The following is a 19,918-nucleotide window of genomic DNA, read 5'->3' as shown; positions in this document are numbered from 1 at the left end:
TTTTTTATTTTTTTTTGTTGAAATGCAATCTCCAGCAGCGTGAATGTATATAAAATTTTTACACAGCGGTGTAAAGAATGAAGGAACAGAGCAGTGAATTTTTATGAGATAGAGTAATTATTTTTGTGCATCTGAAGCAGTTCTGTTTGTGAAATCCCTCTGGCAGAGGAAGAAATTTGTAATAGCAGTTGATTTTTTATTAATGAATACAAGTTTATTTTGGTATGTGAAACTCTGTTCTTTATCTCCAGCAAACAATTTTTTTTGCTTCCCTATGCTAAAACAGAGTATTATTTTCTGGGCAAAAATAGAGCATTTTCTCTGTTTAGATTTTGTTTGAAATTACCAGAAATTTCCATCATGGTATCAGAGCTGGTCCAGGCTCTTTGAAGGTGTCAAAGAAGCTGAAGAAAAGATTTTTTTTTGCTGCAACAACTTCTCCAGCAGAGTGAAGACTCAGTCAAAAAATCCAAGGTATTTCTCAAGTTTTTTTTTGTGTTACTGCTGAAGAAACAGTCAGTTATTTTAAATACACAGTCAAGAATTTGAAGCATAGTTTAGAGTGCAAGAATGGCTGGCTCCAGCACCAGTATCAGCACCAACACTAGCATGGGTATCTGTAACACCCAGCTCCCACTATTTAATGGAAAAAACTATGACTATTGGGCAATAACCATGAGAATGTTGTTTGCCTCACAATATTTATGGGAATTTGTTGAGGAAAGTTTTGAAGAACCAACAGATGAAACTGAGTTTAATAGGTTAACTCAGGCAGAGAAAGATCTGTTGAAGAGCTATAAGAAGAAGGATTCTAAAGCCCTCCTCTTTTTATATCAAACAGTGCATGAGAGTGTGTTTCCAAGGATAGCAGCAATCAAGACATCCAAAGAAGCATGGAAAACTCTCAAGACAACCTATCAAGGCATGGAGAAAGTGAAGACAAAAAAACTACAGTTGCTGAGGAGAGATTTTGAGAATCTATGCATGAAGGAGTCAGACAATATTGACTCATTCTTCACACAGGTGATTGGTCTGGTCACACAGATAAGGACTCATGAAGAAGTTCTTGAAGAAAGGAGTATTGTGGAGAAACTATTGAGGGTCCTACCGTCAAAGTTCGATGTGATTGTCACCACCATAGAAGAGACAAAGGATCTCACAAATTTCTCAGTTGATGAACTACATGCATCACTGATAACACATGAGCAGAGATTGAGTAGAAATGAAAACTCATCTGTAGAACATGCCTTCAAGACCCAGATGTCTTTTGGAAGAGGAAGAGGTCAAGGCAGAGAAAACGAGAGAGGAAGAGGCAGAAGCCAAAATAGAGGTGGAAGAAACAGTCCAGCAAACACTCAAGGAAGAAGCAGAAATCCAAATCAGAACCAAGGCCAAGGCAACAGCCAACAAAGTCGACAACATCATGTTCAAGGACAAAGGTATGAAAAATCCAATGTCCAATGTTATTATTGTAAAAAATATGGGCATTATGCAAATGAATGTAGGAAGAAGCAGCATGATATGAATAATAGATCTAGTGCAAATTTCACTAGAGAAAATATCAGCCAAGATAATTTGTTGTTAGCTTGTAATATGGCTGAAACAAAGGGTGATGATATATGGTTTCTAGACTCCGGTTGTAGTAACCATATGACAGGAAACATAGCTCTGTTTCCTAAGTTATATCAGAGTGTGAAGTCACAAGTCACACTTGGGACTGATAGTAAAGTTTCTGTTATGGGAAAAGGAGAGGTAAATATCTTAACAAAGAAAGGTGAAAAGAAAACCATAGCAGATGTCTATTATGTTCCTGGAATGAAATGTAACCTCTTGAGTATTGGACAGCTTGTTCAAAAGGGTTACAATGTTTTCTTTGAGAATGATGTATGCACCATCATGGATAGAAAACCCAGCAAACGATGTGTTGCTGAAGTGAAGATGACAAGGAACAGGATGTTCCCTCTCAGGATAAAAGCAGATTTAAAAGATGGAGTAGAAATAGCAGCAGTTACACAAGAGGCTTTCCAAAGCGAACCAAAGGATGAAAATTGGTTGTGGCACTTGAGATTTGGACATCTCAACTTTGGAGGTCTTAACTTGTTGCATAGAAAAGGAATGGTAAGAGGATTACCATTGATAAAGAAACCAGACAGTGTTTGTGAAGGTTGTATTTTGGGGAAACAACACAGAGAAAGTTTTCCATCAGAGAAAAGCATAAGGGCAAAAGCACCCTTAGAAATTGTCCACTCAGATTTATGTGTACCGATGCAAACTCCATCACTTGCAGGCAACCACTACAAATTAACATTCATTGATGATTTTACAAGAAAAACTTGGGTTTATTTCTTGAAAAACAAAAGTGAAGTGTTTGAAAGATTTTGCAATTTCAAGGCACTTGTGGAAAACCAAAGCGGGCTGCATATCAAAGTTCTGAGAACTGATAGAGGAGGTGAGTATATCTCCAAAGAATTTCTACGTTTTTGTAGAGAAAATGGAATTCATAAATAGTTTACCACAAGGTACACTCCGCAACAAAATGGTGTTGCTGAAAGGAAGAATAGGACAATCATGGATATGGCGAGGAGTATGTTAAAGGCAAAGCATTTGCCAAATGCTTATTGGGCTAAAGCTGTACACTGTGCAGCGTACATTTTGAATAGGTGTCCTACAAAAGTAGTCATGAACAGAGTCCCAGAAGAAGCATGGAGTGGGACAAAACAAGGAGTCACCCACATGAAAGTCTTTGAATGTGTGGCTTATGCACACATTCCAGATCAGCTAAGGAAGAGGTTGGACAGCAAAGGGGAGAAATGTATTTTCATTGGATACAGTGAGGAATCCAAAGCTTATAAGTTGTATAACCCATCCACCAAGAAGTTTTTTGTGACTAGAAATGTTCAGTTCATTGAAGAGGAAGCTTGGGATGGAAGCATAGAGAAAACAGTGAATGTTAAAAACTGTTTGTCTCATGATGAAGATAATGAGGAGATGGTTGAAATACATCCCCAAACAGCAGCACCAACACAAGGGCAGCAAGAGACACCCTTGAGGAGAAATGAAAGTGCTTCTCCAAGCACATCACAAGGAGGAAATTCAAGTGCTTCTTCAAGCATTTGTACACCAAATGAAAGAGGTAAGAAGTTCAGAAATTTAAGTGATATTTATGAGCAAGAGGCAGTAAATAAATGTATGAATTCTTTGTTTTCTTTATATTGTCATGTTGATGGCTCTATTCATTTCGAAGATGCAATTAAGGATAGGGAATTGATAGAAGCTATGGATGAGGAAATCAATGCCATAGAAAGAAACAAGACATGGGATTTAGTTGAACTACTAAAGGGAAATGAAGTCATTGGAGTTAAATGGGTCTACAAGACCAAAAGTAATGTTGAAGGCAAAATAGAAAGACACAAGGCAAAACTTGTTGTCAAAGTATATAAGGAGCAGTATGGGAGAGACTATGAGGAAACTTTTGCACTGGTTGCTAGAATGGAAACCGTGAGAGCAGTGTTGTCCATAGCAGCACAAAACAAGTGGAAAGTTTACCAAATGGATGTGAAGTCAGCATTCCTAAATGGAGTGTTAATGGAAGAGGCTTACATTGAACAACCTCTAGGCTATGAAAAGAGAGGCCAAAAGCACAAAGTGTGCAGATTGAAGAAAACTCTTTATGGGCTGAAGTAAGCGCCAAGAGCATGGTACAGTAGGATAGATTCCTATCTACTGGAAAATGGATTTGAGAAGTGTGAGGGAGAACCCACCGTATACATCAAAGAAAATGATGGTAAAATACTAATTGTTGTGTTATATGTTGATGATGTTATTTTCACAGGTAATGATGATTATCTCATTGGAAATTTCAAAACAGTCATGAAAGAAGAATTTGAAATGACTGACATGGGTTTGCTGAGATACTTCTTAGGAATAGAAGTAGAACAAAGTGAAAATGGGTTTTTTATCTCACAAGCAAAATATGTTAATGAAGTGTTGGAAAGATTTAACATGCATGACAGCAAGGCAGCAATCACTCCCGCAGTGATGGGATTAAAACTCAGCAAAGAGGACAGCAGCAAGGATTTTGATCCTAGTTTGTACAAGAGCATAGTTGGTAGCCTCATGTATTTGACTGCAGCTAGGCCAGATATAATGTTTGATGTGAGTTTAATTTCCAGATTCATGGAGAGGCCAAAAGAAGCACATTGGCAGGCAGCAAAAAGGATTTTGAAGTATGTTAAAGGTACTAAGAGGTTTGGTATTTTATATACTACTTCAGAATGTTCAGATTTAATTGGATACACTGATAGTGATTGAGCTGGAAGTGTAGACGATCAGAAAAGCACATCTGGTTATGTTTTTCACATGGGTTCAGGAGTCATTTCATGGGATTCTAAGAAACAGCCTATTGTAGCGTTGTCTACAACAGATGTTGAATATGTGGCAGCTACAGCAGCAGCATGTCAAGCAGTTTGGATGAGAAGGATCTTAAGGAGCTTATGCCAAGAGCAAGTAAAAGGAACTGTGATTTTTTGTGACAATAGCTCAGCTATTGCATTATCCAAGAATTCTATGTTTCATAAGAGAACGAAACACATTGACACAAAGTTTCATTACATCAGGGAATTAGTAAACAGTGGAGAAATTGTTTTACAACACTGCAAAACTCAGGAGCAAGTTGCAGACATTCTGACCAAGCCATTGGGACATAAAAGTTTTGAATTTTTTAGGAAATGTCTGGGTATGATTGATAACCCAGCAGTTGAAATTAAAGGGGAGTGTTGAAATTATAATTTCACCTGCGCGCATTTATTTCCGGAAAACTGCCATGGTTTTCCCCGCACCACCTTTCACGCAGAGTGGTATTTTTCGAGGGGGCTCCGATCACACTCACCTGTTGACACGTGTCCACGGGAACTGTTTCAAAACCACGCTTTCCCCGGCACATAAACTCCGTGCATTTTTGACCTCCGGGGAATTGTTGTCAGTCGACCGATCAGATCAACGGTCATGGCAGCACGGTACATGTTTCTTGGTTATCAGGAGGACCTTCCGTGCGAAGTTGCAGCCAACAGTACTCTATGGTTAAAACAATAAATACATCACCATACTGAAAAATTATTCAATTGTACCAAGTAAATGTAGGTAAAAGTTTAATTTTGTTTTTATTCACGGATATGTAATATGTAATGTTTTATGTTTTTTTGTTGACTTTGTAATGAAGTAGAAGTAGCAGCGTGAAGGGGGAAAAACGCACAGCAGTGCGAAGAAAAATGAACAGGGCAGCATAGGATAAAAATTTTGCGTGGGTAATTACTGTTGGTTGAAAAATGCAATGAAATGCATATCCGCAGCAGCAAATGTAATTTTTTTTTTTGTCGTTGAAATGCAATCTCTAGCAACGTGAATGTATGTAAAATTTTTACACAGTAGTGTATAGAATGAAGGAACAGAGCGGTTAATTTTTATGAGACGGACTAATTATTTTTTGTGCATTTGAAGCAGTTCTGTTTGTGAAATCCCTCTCGCAGAGGAAGAAATTTGTAATAGCAGTTGATTACAAGTTTATTTTAAATTTGTAATAGCAGTTGATTTTTTATTAATGAATACAAGTTTATTTTGATATGTGAAACTCTGTTCTTTATCTCCAGCAAACAATTTCTTTTGCTTCCCTGTGTTAAAGAGTATTATTTTCTGGGCAAAAACACAGCATTTTCTCTGTTCAGATTTTGTTTGAAATTACCAGAAATTTCCATCAAACCTTGCATCAAATTCTCTAATTCCATACAAAGTAACTAGCCAAATCTTCCGTAAAATTCACCTACTAGTTCAAATCAATTTGATAGTTCCATATCCAGCCTCGAACATGAAGAACTAAAAGCTAATGCTGCGTCGACATCTTCCTTCTAGATTTTGCTTGCATTGAATTTTATAGAGTGGAAGAACACTCTCATGGGATATGTAGGTGCCTTTGGATATGCATCGACTCAAATAGATTATCCCGTCACTGTGGCAAGCATGATTTCTGCGCTTTTTCTAAAAGACGGAAACAAGATCAGATAAAAAAAATCAGAACTTATTGCATTTTTTGTATAGCCCTCGCAGTGCATGTATTTGCAATGAATTTGGTTCAACATTAAAACTTCACAGTGGTGGGAGAGTTTCTAGCCAAAAGGATCCGCCAAATAATGCTTTCAAAAATCCTTACATCAGAAGTTGAATGGTTCGATCTTGACCAAAATTCTAGTGGAGTGTTTTGGTCAAAATTGGACAAGGAAGGTATTCTGGTAAGTACCCAGTCCAAGTTCCATTATATTTCTTTACAACAAATATATTTAACATTTTAAAGCCCTCCACATATGCAACAAATCTAGTTATCAATCGTTTGACATTGTTCAGGTCGTACATATATGCAGGTAAGATCCTTGGTAGGAGATCGTGTTTCGCTTCTAGTGGAGTGCCTCTCTGGAGTGATTACAACCGTGACTCTAGGAATGTTGGTAGTTTGGAGATTTCCTATTGTCTTGATCATTGCGAAACCATTGATGGTGCTTTGTTTCTACACTCTAAACGTTCTCCTTGAAAGAATTTTAGGAAAGTTTATTATAGCATAGAATCAAGGCAGCCTTCAAATGTGTCACGCATTATATAACTATAGCGGTCGGAGAATTTAATTCCAACTACTTACCATGTGGCATAACCATCTATTCAAATGTCCTAATTCAGTTTTAATTTTGTCTAATTATATTGAGTTCAGTTTGGTCTTGATCTTGGTATAGTCATTTATTACTAATATCTCACTGTAATCTTATTTAACAAATTCATAATACTGAGAAAACAATTTTTCTTCCAAGTTTATTCATTATTTGTTATTGTATCAGAAATCATTTTGAATTGTTTTTTAATACAGAGTTGGAGAGGAGCTGGAGGACGAATAGCCGAGGAAGAAAATTCAATAGGAGATCAAAGTGAAAGAGAAGCTACTGCAAGCTGGCCAAATTTAAAAAAGAATTTGAACTTTTTTCTAGTGACCAACGCACTTTCTCTCTCTGCCTAAGTGCACTGATCAACGCAATGAAAATATGTGACGTAACGCAGACGGAGAGTATAGAAGTATGCTGACCGGTTAATGAAAAACCTTCAAAATAGTTTCATTGACTAAATGACAAAGTTCATGGCAGTGTACGACTCTTCACCAAATGAGCGTTAGCCATCACGCTAATTCGAAGAAAGGAGAAGCACGATTTACTAGTAAGGCAGTTTGTCAAAAAAAATTAGCAATTTTTTAAAGGGACGAAAAGTCTTTTAAATGACAAGGCTAATTTGTTTCAAAATATTCCGAAGTGTCCTATTCAAGAAACGACAAAACCTTCACGAATTACAAAGTTGGTAATATATGTTTTTTTCTTAAACTTCAAAGATTATCAAAAAGGTATGTCATTGTGTTTCATTCTAAAAGGGAGGAGGTTGTTTTTTTTTAAATGCTTATATAATATTTGAATTAGAAATGTGGTGGTATTATTTTTCGAGTGTTCATTTCAAACAAAGGGAAGTTACTTTTGTTTAAAGAAAAGGGAAGAGATTTATAAAAAGGTCCTTTTCGGCCCTATATTTGTGGTATGCATTTTTATCTTTGAGCATTATTTTTTGGTCAAAGTATGTGTGGAAGTGTTTCTTTTGTGATGGATAAATGTTGTAGTGAAAGGTGAATTCATTTAAGATTTTTAAATCATTTTTATTGCATGTTCTATTGTGAGTTTGAGCCTGAGCCAAAGCCAAAGTCAAAGTCAAAGTTTACAATCAAATTTATTTTTTGAAGCTAAGAAACAGAGAAACTACAACATAGGCGTTTTTTATTGCAAGAAACTAGTATGTTTGCAGGTCAATTTGTTTGTTGAGTTCACATTCTGTCAGTGCTCAACAAATGGGAAAAGCCAAGCGGTTGAGAAGCTCAAGAGACACCAAAATAGAGTTTTGGTGTAAGGGGGAGTAATCCAGTTGAAGGTGAAGAGTTTGGTGAATGTCAATGTTCTCCACTACAAGTGGATGACAAGTGAAGAATTTGTAGAAGGAGCACATAGATGCTGGTGAACCCCACTATGCACAACCACAAGTGGACAAAGATTTGGTGAATCCATCAACACAACTTGTTGATGATAATTTGGTAAATCCAACAACAAAGCTTGATGATGACAATTTAGTGAATCCAACAAGAGAACCTATTGTTGACTATTTGGTCAATCCAGCAACTGTGCTTGTTGATGACAATGAAGCTTCCACTGGAGCAACCAATGTTATGGTGAATTGAGCAATTCAGTTTTTTGAGGTTGGATTTGATGAAGACTTGTTGTCTAATGATAAATGGTTGCAGATTATGCAACAAAAACATGATATCGACATGATGATATTTGGTGAAAGAATCCCACTCGAACCTACAAACCAAGTGGAAAAGGACCTCTTTGAAATAACTAAAGAAACAAAGGCATAAAAGATAGCACAAGGAAAGAAAGATCTCACTATGGAGAACAAAGAACAAAACCAATATGGTTCTACAAATATTTTTAATCCAAACATTGATTTCCAATGTGTAGGTAAAAAATACAATTATGAAGAAGAGTTAAAGTTCCTTGAAGCATGGCTTGCAACACCATGTCTTAATGAAGTTTGCATAGAAGTTGTAGAAATGAATGTTGAAGACAACATGGATGATGAAAACATTAATGATATTTTCAAGTATTGGAGTTTTGAAGATATTAAATTTTATTCTTATCTAATGTCGCAGCGGATTGATGATGAAAATCACACAACAAAAGATGACATGTGGCAGCAATCCACATACAAGCTGATTTTTGAATATGACCAGGATATTCTTAGACAACCTATAACAATGGAAGCGTTGCACCAGCAAATGAATAAACTGAGGTTTGAATGATACAACAAAAAGAAAAAGTTGAAACAATTTAGAGGCTACAGGATCCTGAAGAAAAGTAAATCTAGTTGAAGTCAAAAATTTAAATTGTAAGCTTACGTGAAACTTAAACCAACAGACATCTTAATTAATTTTATATGTGGTTTTAATTAAGGGGAAGTGTTGGAGGATCTAATTCCAACCACCTGTTAGGTGTCATAACCGTCCATCTAAGTGTCCTAGTTTAGTTTTAGTTTAGTCCAGTTATGTTGAGTTCACTTTAGTCTCACCACTGTCATTTCTTATTGATATCTCCAATGTGATCTTATTTAACTGATTTGTAATATTGAGAAGAGAAATATATGCTCCACGTTTTCTTTGTTAGAATTAATGGAGAAAGTTACAGTTAGTTGTTTAAGGATAGGATTGAGACTCTAAGATTAGGTCTCAGATCCTATTATCTAGGGAGTGGTTGAAACCACCCTAATAGTGTGAAAGCCTATATGTACTAGGTTGTTCTCCTGATTTAACATAGCGTGTATGAGTGTTTGTACACTCTCCAGGTATCTCACTTGGAGAGCCACTTAATTAATAGAACATCAGTTTTTATCATGGTATCAGAGCTGCAGGACTGTTAATCTTGTACGCTGAGTGGAGGATTTGAAAGGCGTGACTAAGGCGAAGTCGTCGCGTGGTTTGGAGGGCCAATTGTGCCGATCCACTATAACTCTTTCGCGCTTTTTCATTTTAAGGGTTGTCATAACTAGCTTGTTTAAAGTCGCAAAGAACTTCGTGAATCCGCAGTGGTAGATCACGCCGAGCCTATCAGAAGGAAAAATTCGGCTTGGAGGATCTGTGTGGTAGCTGCGAGATCGTGGAGGAATCGGTGGCCCGGCGTGGAGCATATAAGGTTGCCTCCAGTGGTAAATCAGAGAATTTGCCATAATCTTGAGAGGGGCTGCGTGGAGGCTGGATCGCAGAGGGATTGTGTTTTCTCTGTTCCCATGCCCACAAAGGCCTCTTCCCCCTGGCGCTGATATTGCTGATGGTGGAACCCTGTTTTTTATTAATTAATTAGAGGGCACACCCCATCTTGATTTGCTTCTATTATTCCGTTTGGATCCGGGGCTTCTACCCGATGATTACTTACACTTTCTTTGTTATTGGAGCAGCAGAATAAATTTATTGTTGGAGCTTCCAAGAGGGCGAAAAATATAGAATTGGTGGTTGTGCGACCTTGTAGCTGTGTGTTTTCCTTTGAAAGCGTGCTTGAGGTGGCTGTGGCAACTGTGGTGTGCTCAAAGGGGCAGTGTGCTTGATTTGTGCATTGTTGTAAAATTGGAGCGCTGAATCTTAAACCATCTGAAGGAGGAAGCAACCTGCTCATGAATGGCGTGTGACCTATGGTGTATTGCCTAGTTGAAGAGGCATGAACCTTGTGCAGTTTGTATGGTGATCATTAAAGAAAAGTCTTTTGATAAAGCCGCTTACACAAGATAGTTCATGCACAAATTACACCACTGTTGTTGGGAGGAGTCTACATCATTGTTGGGAGAAGCACACATGTGAACCAGTCTGTCCAAACAAGGAGATCAGGTGCATTGTTTATGCGTTGAGGAGAAGTGAGATTGCGCTCTAAACTATGGGAGAGCTTGTCTTTGGCGAATTACCTAGACTAGTGATCGATCATTTTGTGTCAAGAGTATAGCGTTTTGTATAGAACCGAGCTGCGAGGGATGATGTTTGCACTTTACATTGTTTGGAGAAGTCAATTGTGAGAACATCGGCCCATCTCATTGGTAGCATAGTGCGTAGTGCGTTGGAGCATGTAAGGAATAGATTTGGAGTTGTGCCGAGGACGACAGTAGCCTGCTGAGTCACGAATCAGTGCAACAGTTTGTTCTAAAAACACTCGTCGTTGTTGTAAAACCGCATTCAACACAACGGCTACACTTCAGTGTTATTGGAGTGCTGCATGGCTACGTAGAGGTTGCCATGTTGGAGGACAGTTGCTCCAGTTGGGAGAAGGATTTGCATGCAGGAAAGAAGTAAGACCAAAATAGGCCGAAGGCGTAAACGTGTGAGGGTTGAACTTCATTTGATTGGAGTTGCAGTGGGATCTGAAAATCCGTGGAAAGAATAAAGTCTGTGCATGAACATTTTTTGAGAAGCATTTGTATAGCTGTCAACAAAACCAATTGGGTAAATTTTCTTCTAAATTATTATATGCCACAATGAAAAGGTGAAAGTCCTTGCTGATTTGAATCCATCTTCAGAAATATGTGCATCAGAATTAGATATTGATTGGGTTTCCAGCTTGTGAGAGGTCATTTTGTTGCAAGCCGCCAGAGCCGAGGGCACTAAGACCCACGTGGCAGAGAAGCCACAGTCTACAAGGTTTTACAGTTGAAGAGCTGCCAAAGGGAGAAGTTTCTTGCCTACATGGTAACCGGGTTGTTGGAGATCATTAGAGGACCATGTGAAGCCGGAACAAAAAAAGAATCTCGAAGCGAGATAAGCTGGACTTTAACATGTCTATATTTTTAGATATTTTTATTCTGATGATGATGATTTTCTCATGTGGGCATTTGGAAGCATTAGCATGGGCAGTATGTTCGAGTCAGAAGAAATTTCAGAAAAACAATGTGGTTTTGTTGATGACCATGAGAATCAAGAGGCACAATCTGTTGTGCAAGATCCTGAGATTGAAGACACATGAGCTGATCTTCAGGAAGGGTGTAAAGAGGAACAAAGTGTTGAAGATCAATGGGACGAGCCACATGAAGCTGATTGCAAAGACGTGGCAGAAGAAGACAAAGCTGGAGAAAATTTAAATTGTGATGATCTCATTAATATTTCTGTGTGTGTAGACGTTACATCAATGAATGATGAAGACATCATAGCTGACTTTCAGATGGTTGACACCAAAAATAGTGAGAGGGAAAATTCTCCTATCTAGCCTGTCATAATCTTGAGAAGGGCGAGAATAAGAATTCAAGCTTTCCATCACTGGGGAAGAAATGAGGTGAAGAGATATCACTACCTCATGGTGAGGAAAACAAAGATGAAGCCTCGACTCAAGATGAACAAGTATGGGCTCTCCTGCAAGAAGACTAAAATGAAAACTTTGTTACCAAGTTTTTTCATGTTTTTAATTGTAAGCCTAGCTGAGACTAGACCAACAGACATATGTTATTGTTCAGTACCCTTTCTCCTTTAAGGGGGAGTGTTAAAATTAATGGAGAAAGTTACAATTAGTTGTTTAAAGATAGGATTGAGACTCTAAGATTAGGTCTCAGATCCTACTATCTAGGGAGTGGTTAAAACCACCCTGATAGTGTGAAAGGCTATATGTACTAGATTGTTCCCCACGTAGTCTGTATGAGTGTTTTTACACTCTATAAAACATCAATTTTTATCATTCTTTTCATCCTTTATCACGACCTTTTGCTCTCAAAAAAAAAAAAATATTGATATATTTGAATCCACATAAACATGCCCACGCAAGAAGATCAATAAATAGTCATGGTGCATAGGATTGGCCATGGGAACTTCTAAATTTTTTTAAATATGCCATTGGCTTTTTGAGGCTTATATTGCGGGGAGTTATCAATTTCCATGCTTTTTTATCGAACCGTTTTAGTTTTGGAAGATTGCGTGGCATGATAGCAGCTGGATGTATGACTTCAGACCTAGTGAAAGGGTTTGATGTTGTCTCTTCGGCGTTTGAAGTTTTAAATAGAAATAGCTTTATAAACCTAGAGAACCATGGCGGGGTTAACCCTAAGAAAGTCCAAGGCTGTGTAACGCTGAATAGTGTGGAATTTTCTTATCCAGCTCATCCAAATGCTATGGTCTTGAGAAATTTCAGCCTGAAAATCAATGCAAGGACCAGCGTGGCAATAGTTAGAAAGAGTGGGTGTGGTATGTCCACTATCATTGGACTAATAGAGAGATTCTATGATCCGATGAAAAGGACGATACTCGTAGATGGAAAAGATATAAAGAGCTTCAATTTGCGGTCGCTGAGAGAGCATATAGCTCTCGTGGGGCAGGAGCCAACTCTTTTTGTTGGCAGCATCTGGCAGAGCATTGCATATGGTAAAGAGAACACAACTGAGGCACAAATAATAGAGGCTGCCAAGGCTACCAGGGCCCATGAATTCATTTCGTAAGTTTACTCAAATAAATTCTTAATTACGATTACTTGTAAGTGTTTCAATTTAGGTGTTATTAATGAACGATGCGCATTGTGAATATTTATTTCAGGTGCTTGAAGGAGGGATACGAAATGAAATGGAGCGTTGTTGAGCAGGGAAATTAGTTGCATCAGATGGCGAAAGGTGAAGGCGATGCATATTTTGGTCTTATACAAAAGCAGCAACGTTAGTGGGCAATATTTGTATTCAAATTGTATGGGGGCTAAAGTTGTATGTAATTCAAAAAAGTTTGGCAAAAGGATCACCATAGGTCACAATTGTATCCATAGTTGCGATTACTCAAAGTTTTCAGGCATCATAACCGTCACATTGACAACCACAGTGGCACTGTACCGAGCATTATTAATGGAATAACAAAATAAATGAATTCCTATTATTATTATTTATTTGGGGATAATTGATGTGGTTTTTTTCTTTGCATAGTAAGATCGAGATGCCATTGCAAGCCTTCGAAGTTAAACTGGGCCCAATAAAGTCCTATATTTTTAAAATTCCAATGAGGATTTGTAGGGTTATGTACGATGTCGACCATATGCTAAAGGATGAATTGACCTCTTGCGTGTCATCAGTGAGCCCACTCCAATTTTGAAAGGTCTTGTCTACTGAGTCGTCTTTGTTCATATCAAAAATTGCACTTTCAACCATTATCACTTTTCCAGGGCGTTGGCATCGTTTAATTATTAAAAGTCGTGGATTGTTTTTCAATATTTGGTTAAAAATGTTTTCATTAACTTTTGTTATTTGTTATTTAAAATTAGTTTTTTATGTATATATGAATTTAGTATTTTTTTTTTTTTTTTTGGAATATTTGAATTGTTTAGAGTTTATAAGTCAAATTTGTATTTCAATAAATATTTGTTAGATTTTGAAGATTTTGAATAAATTAGACCAGAAAATATCTAAAAAAAACTTCCAAAAAATTAACTATAAATATAACGAATAATTACAACTATAAAACTAATGAATTTAATTAAAAAGGCAAAAATAACATAACTATTTTGAAAAAAATCAATCCTTTAATTTTTGTATACAATTAAAAATATTCTAAAATATTTTATAAAGGTTAAATTTTCACCATACATTTAATAATTATTAATAATTTTTAAAAAATCTATTTCAAAATAAGTATACTTATTGAAATAGGAGTTGTCTTTAACTACGGTTTTTCGAGTTTCGGTGGATTTTTAGCTGGAATCTAGTGGAAACTTTTGTGGTAAAAACTTGATTTGTTTTATTTAAACAATTTTTTTCACTCAAACACTTCAATTATGCATAATTCACCCCTCAAACTTGTGATTTCAATGAATCCTTAAAAAATTCTACACAAATTAAATCGGAAAATAAACCAAATCACACTTAAGAACAACTCAATTGAAATAAATATCATTCATCTCTACAAATTCTTCAAACATCATTGAACCTAATTCAATGCTACAAATTCTTCAAATTTGGAATGTAAGTATGACAACATGGAAAAGATCAATATAGTATTTATATGATTAGCATCGAGAAAATCAATATATTATTGAGTATGATTATAAAGATCGTTGAAGCCCACGCATGTAATTGAATATAGATATTGGTGCCCAAATGTAAGCAGAAACAATGTACATAAACAAAATAGCACTATTTAAATCTCTCACGAAACATAAAGTCAGTAAATATGAATATGAATATAAATAAAAAGTTAGACACAACCTTGAATTAGTGACCTAACCTTGCGTCTCTAATCCCCGGGGTTTTTAGATAGGAGTCGAAATAATAATTTAGATTTTAGATTATGCTACATTATAATAAAATATATAAATATTATTAAATTCAAGTGAATTTCATATTTAGTTATATTTATATACTTCTACAACAACATTTAATGATTTATGGCTGATGTTTAATATTTATTTTTTTGAGCAGTATTGTTTTAACCACACCTAAAATCTAATTAATTTGTTTTGCAAATTACAACTAGTGAGCACATCTTACAAAAAAAACACACTAGGAAAGAGCACCATAGAAAATAAGATTAAAATATTTATGTAATTTTATTTATTTATGAGTTTTTATTGGAAAAAAACTTTGAAAAAGAACAAAAGTAAGGACTTTTTGGGATGCAATTCTTTACAATTTTTATGATAATCAATTTTGCTTACTATGTATTGTCGGCATACCTCTTCAATATCTTGAGCATTTTTTCATGGATTTGCTAGATAATACCACAGGGTGTCACAACATATGAAAATTTAATACATTACTCTAGTTGTAGAAACTACAATGATTGTTATTATTTTTCAACTACTCCTGTCGACTCTGTCGCTTATCGTCGACTGCCATTTACCGTCGTTGTAAGAACAGGGTTTGTTTGTGTCTTGATTAATATTCTAACAAACCTCCCCTTAATCATGATGACCTAAACTTTAAGGTGCATGTTGGTCTCAGTCTCAGCTAAGGCTTACAAAAGTACATAAAAAAAAAACTTGATAAGGGGGCTTTCATTTTTGTTGTTGGTTTCACACAACATAACTCTTTTCAACGAACATAGTGTTGCATACATTCCTATCTACCAACACTCCATTGGAAACTCTTTGCACCACACAGGCGTCACGGTCGACACAATCTTCATCAACGGACACTCGGTTGTAGACACTCTTATCTGTCAACACTCCACTGGATCACTTCAAGGTCGACACAATCTTCATCAATAGACACTCAGTTGCAAACACTCATATCTGCCAACACTCCACTGGATCTATCTGCACCACAAAACCATAATGATCTTCATCAGCGGACGCATGGTTGCAGACACTCCTATCTACGGGCGGCACAACCCTCTTCAATGGACACTCCACTAGAAAGAATGCTCTCCAATAGTGTCAACAGCAAGGGATACTCCACTTTCTCTTCATAACCACTAAGACCTTCTCCAGCTCTTCACACCACAGAGCCCACAGCTCTGCACACCATCGAGCTTAAATAATCCTAGACTCACCCTTATGCCCTCTTCAGGACAACACTGGACCTCACACAACTCCACAGGCTCTAGCAGTGAGTCTGAGCACATAAAGTGGCCTTTTAACAATTATCTTCTTAACCGTGCTCTATCCCAAGGTGGCCTTTTAACAATTCTCTTCTTAACCGCGCTTTGTCCCATGGTCTACATTGGTTGCTTCTCCACAAAGCCTTTTAACAACGCTCTTCTTAACCACGCTCTGTCCCATGGTCTACGCTGGCTGCTTTTCCAGATGACTCCTTTATACCTCTTCCTAGGCTCTCACTGTCTGATAATTCCACAGTACATGAGCTACAATGCCCTTTTCTACTTTCATAAACTTCTTGAAGCTCGGCTTGCCCAACAATCTTTATCTCCACAATCACGTCTCACTAGCACACTCCACATATAGTTCCATGCACTTTTTGTTGGACCTCAGATGGAGCAGCTCTCCAAGTGATCTGTTCACATAAATTGTCCTCTAGGGAGTGGCAGTGGCAACTTATTTAAAGCCAAGGTTTCTGTTTGCATTACCACTAACCATTATCGTGTCCAAGTATTTGGCGCTATAGAAATTCCTCCAAGAGGCATCAGAAGGGGGGCCGAATTGTTCTACAATGACGTTCTTAGGACTCGACCAAGATTCCACCGTGCTGGTGTGGCTTCTACTCTGGTTGTCCCTCGGGGTGGCTAAATTAGTCTTTGTCTTGGTGCCCTTTAGAGTTCTGGCTGCGTTATCATAAGCCCTCACGGCTTCTTCTGCGGTATCAAAGGTACCGAGTCAAACCTGGGTTTTCTTCCATGGATCTCTGAACTCCGCTGCAAATTGACCCCAAGGCCTCCTTCTCAGCTCCTGCAGTACATCACAAATTCTTTGTGAACATGTTGGTCTCAGCGACTTCACCGTCGCCTCCACTCAGCCTTCGGTGCTCCACTGCACCACTGTGTCATCTCTGTTGTATTTCTCCAGCATATCTTCCGCGGATCATTTCTCGAAAGAGGGGAAACTTTTTTTCATGGCGTCGATCAACGTGGGCATCTGCATGCCCTCAGCTATCCTCAAGGCTTATTTCTTGGTGCTCCTCGATGGCTAGATTTGGCTTTGACAACTCTTGAATCACAACACACTACCCTAAAAGCAAACAATACTGTAAGCTGATCAATGCCTCCATACCAAAAATACACAACTCTTTCTCAAAATACACAAAGCAGGGTATAGCCAAACAGGTGCACTTCTCCCACGCTCATACAGAACCATATCGCTCATAATCTGATGAGTATAGAATAGGGTCGGTCACACTCCTCACCTTCCCTTCCCCTGGTTCTTCAAGAAATCGTCGATTTCATCATCGGTGGCACCCTTGACAATCAGACGCTCATCATCGCTATGATGCATCCCCACCTTGATGGCACCAGCAGGGATCAAGATCCGCATGCATCTCCTCAGCCCCTATAAATTTTCTTTATTCTAAATTTTCTTTATCCGGCTCAGCAAGCCTGTAGGTGATATGCTTTTCCCCACCAATGACTCTACAGCCGCGGTCATGAGCCAAAAAGAACACGTGGGTCGTCCGATAATATTTTCACATGCAGTCTTTCATATCCACGCCGAAGGTCCAGGGAATCATGGCAGCGAAGGAACTGGGAATCGACCATGAGGTGACCTTGCCCCACTTCTCTGCCATTGGTTTCCATCTGCATGAACACGTTCACGTCCAAATCCAGACCTTTTCGTTGCTATACTGGTCAACTATTCTCATCGTTTCTCGTGCTCCTATCTCTTTTCTTCTCACCCGCAAGAAATTTCCACAGGAGGTCTGGCCATGGGATCCAACAGGGCCACAGAAGGAAGTTCAACCGTATTTCTTCCTCCATGAGAGGGGCCTGGAGGCATCCCATGTGGAGCAATATGTGCTCACCGCATTGAGATCCCAGTTATGCCTCTCCGGATAATACTCGTGATATGTCGATCCCACATTAGACGCCTACTCAATGCAATACGCAAAGCGAGCCTCCCAATATGAGCAAATCCATTTATTCCAATCTTGGTCCTCTCCTTTCTCAGGGACCTTTGAACTCTGAGGGGGCCTTCTGTTGCATTAGATCTAACTGGCTGCAAAGTTCTAACACTCTCACATTGTAACACTGAACCTTGGCCAAACTCTGCAATGGATCTAAAGAAATTGCTTCTAAAGCTTCTGAAAGGAAATCTAACTGTGCCATCAGTGCTGGTTATCTTTCATCAGATCTTTGCATCAACCACCGCCGAGGGACTATGAATTTCAGGAAATGATCCCACCTTAACATACGATCTCATCCTGGGGGAAGCCACCATTGCCATTGCGATCTGAAAACCAAAGGAAAGAAATATAAGAAAATTGATATAAAAGTCTACAAAACACCAAACTACCTCTCGATGACTATCCAGTGAGTTCTCCACTGGCACAACTGCACCCATGCTAGGGATTTGGCAGTTCAAAAGGCCATCGACATTGCCAAGTGGGGAGTTATGCATTTATACACCATCGACCACCAGGGCCACAGGTTCTTCGACGGGCATCCAGTGCTCTGACTCCACCTGTGCTCAGCATCCGTCGCTGCCAGCCTTCCTCTACGTGGAGTTCTTCGGGATGCTCTTACATGCTGGCTATACACTTATAGAGCCCTCACGACTCCTCAACGCCTCTTCCTCACAAGGCTCAACTCAACGCACATCAACTCACATGGCTCCATGGTGTTAAGGATACGGTTGAGGATATTTTGCCTACATATAAGGCTTGACATTAGCTGACCCTTGATTCCAGGAATGTTTATATACAATTTCTAATTCTCCTCTAATCGTTTTGTAATTATCATGTAATTTGATATTATAAATAAAACACAGTCACCATAATTGCATGTGCGGTGGTTTTGATACATCCTTCTCATGGTATCAGAGCTTTGAATTGAAGCACAGCAGTGGGCATGGGTATCAGATGCTGAGCTTATGGTTGGTTTGAATTGAGCAGAGCAGAGCACGCATTGTGTTAAGAATGACACCTGCCATTGGAACTACTCCATCAGATTAAACATCCTCTCCTCGATCTTGTCAGTCACTCATGGCCACCGAAACCTCCTCCAATTCTCAATCCTGTGAGACACCCATGGCCACTGAACCCTCCTCCAATCTTCTTCCTTTCAATACCTTAATCCACATGATCACAATCAAGCTTTCCTCCACCAACTATCTCCTCTGGAAGAGTCAATTGCTTCCCCTTCTTGAGAGTCAAAATCTGCTTGGTCATGTCGACGGCACCATCATTCCTCCCCCTCAATTTGATTCTGCCACTCCTCAGACACCCAGTGACAAACACTTGGCGTGGAAAGTTGCTGATCAGAAAATCCTCTGCCTCCTTCGTTCCTCTCTCACCGAAGAAGCCATGGCAGAGGTTGTTGGGCTTACCACAGCACGAGAGGTCTGGCTTACCTTGGAGAATACCTTCAATCACCGATCGAAGGCTCGAGAAATTCATCTCAAAGATGAACTTCAATTGATGAAACACAGTACCAGACCTGTTGCTGAATATGCTCGCTCTTTCAAGGCTCTCTGTGACCAACTTCATGCGATTGGTCAGCCTGTGGATGACACCGACAAAATCCACTGGTTTCTCCATGGTCTTGGCACCGATTTCTCGGGTTTCTCCACTGTGCAGATGGTGCTCACTCCTATTCATTGCTTTGTATATTTGGTTTCCAAGGCTGAGACTTTTGAACTCTTTCAGAAATCTCTTGAACCCACTGCCCCTCCCACTGCAGCCTTCACTACCGCAAACC

The 19,918-nt window shown here is 38.6% G+C and overlaps 2 pseudogenes; both read left to right on the top strand.

Annotated features, from left to right (window-relative positions):
- The window catches only part of LOC149194871 (ABC transporter B family member 17-like), a 38,300-nt pseudogene extending 26,679 nt beyond the window's left edge, over positions 1-11,621 (top strand).
- A 943-nt stretch (positions 11,622-12,564) lies between these two features.
- LOC149194870 (ABC transporter B family member 18 pseudogene) lies at positions 12,565-13,077 on the top strand (annotated as a pseudogene).
- Positions 13,078-19,918: the final 6,841 nt, after the last annotated feature.

This window comes from Pinus tabuliformis, chromosome 2_2, assembly GCF_031772625.1.
Source record: "Pinus tabuliformis cultivar Carrire ecotype Pingquan chromosome 2_2, CPIR1, whole genome shotgun sequence".
Lineage (NCBI taxonomy): Eukaryota > Viridiplantae > Streptophyta > Pinopsida > Pinales > Pinaceae > Pinus > Pinus tabuliformis.
The sequence above is the reverse complement of the archived record's forward strand: the minus strand, read 5'-3'. Positions and strand labels throughout refer to the sequence as shown.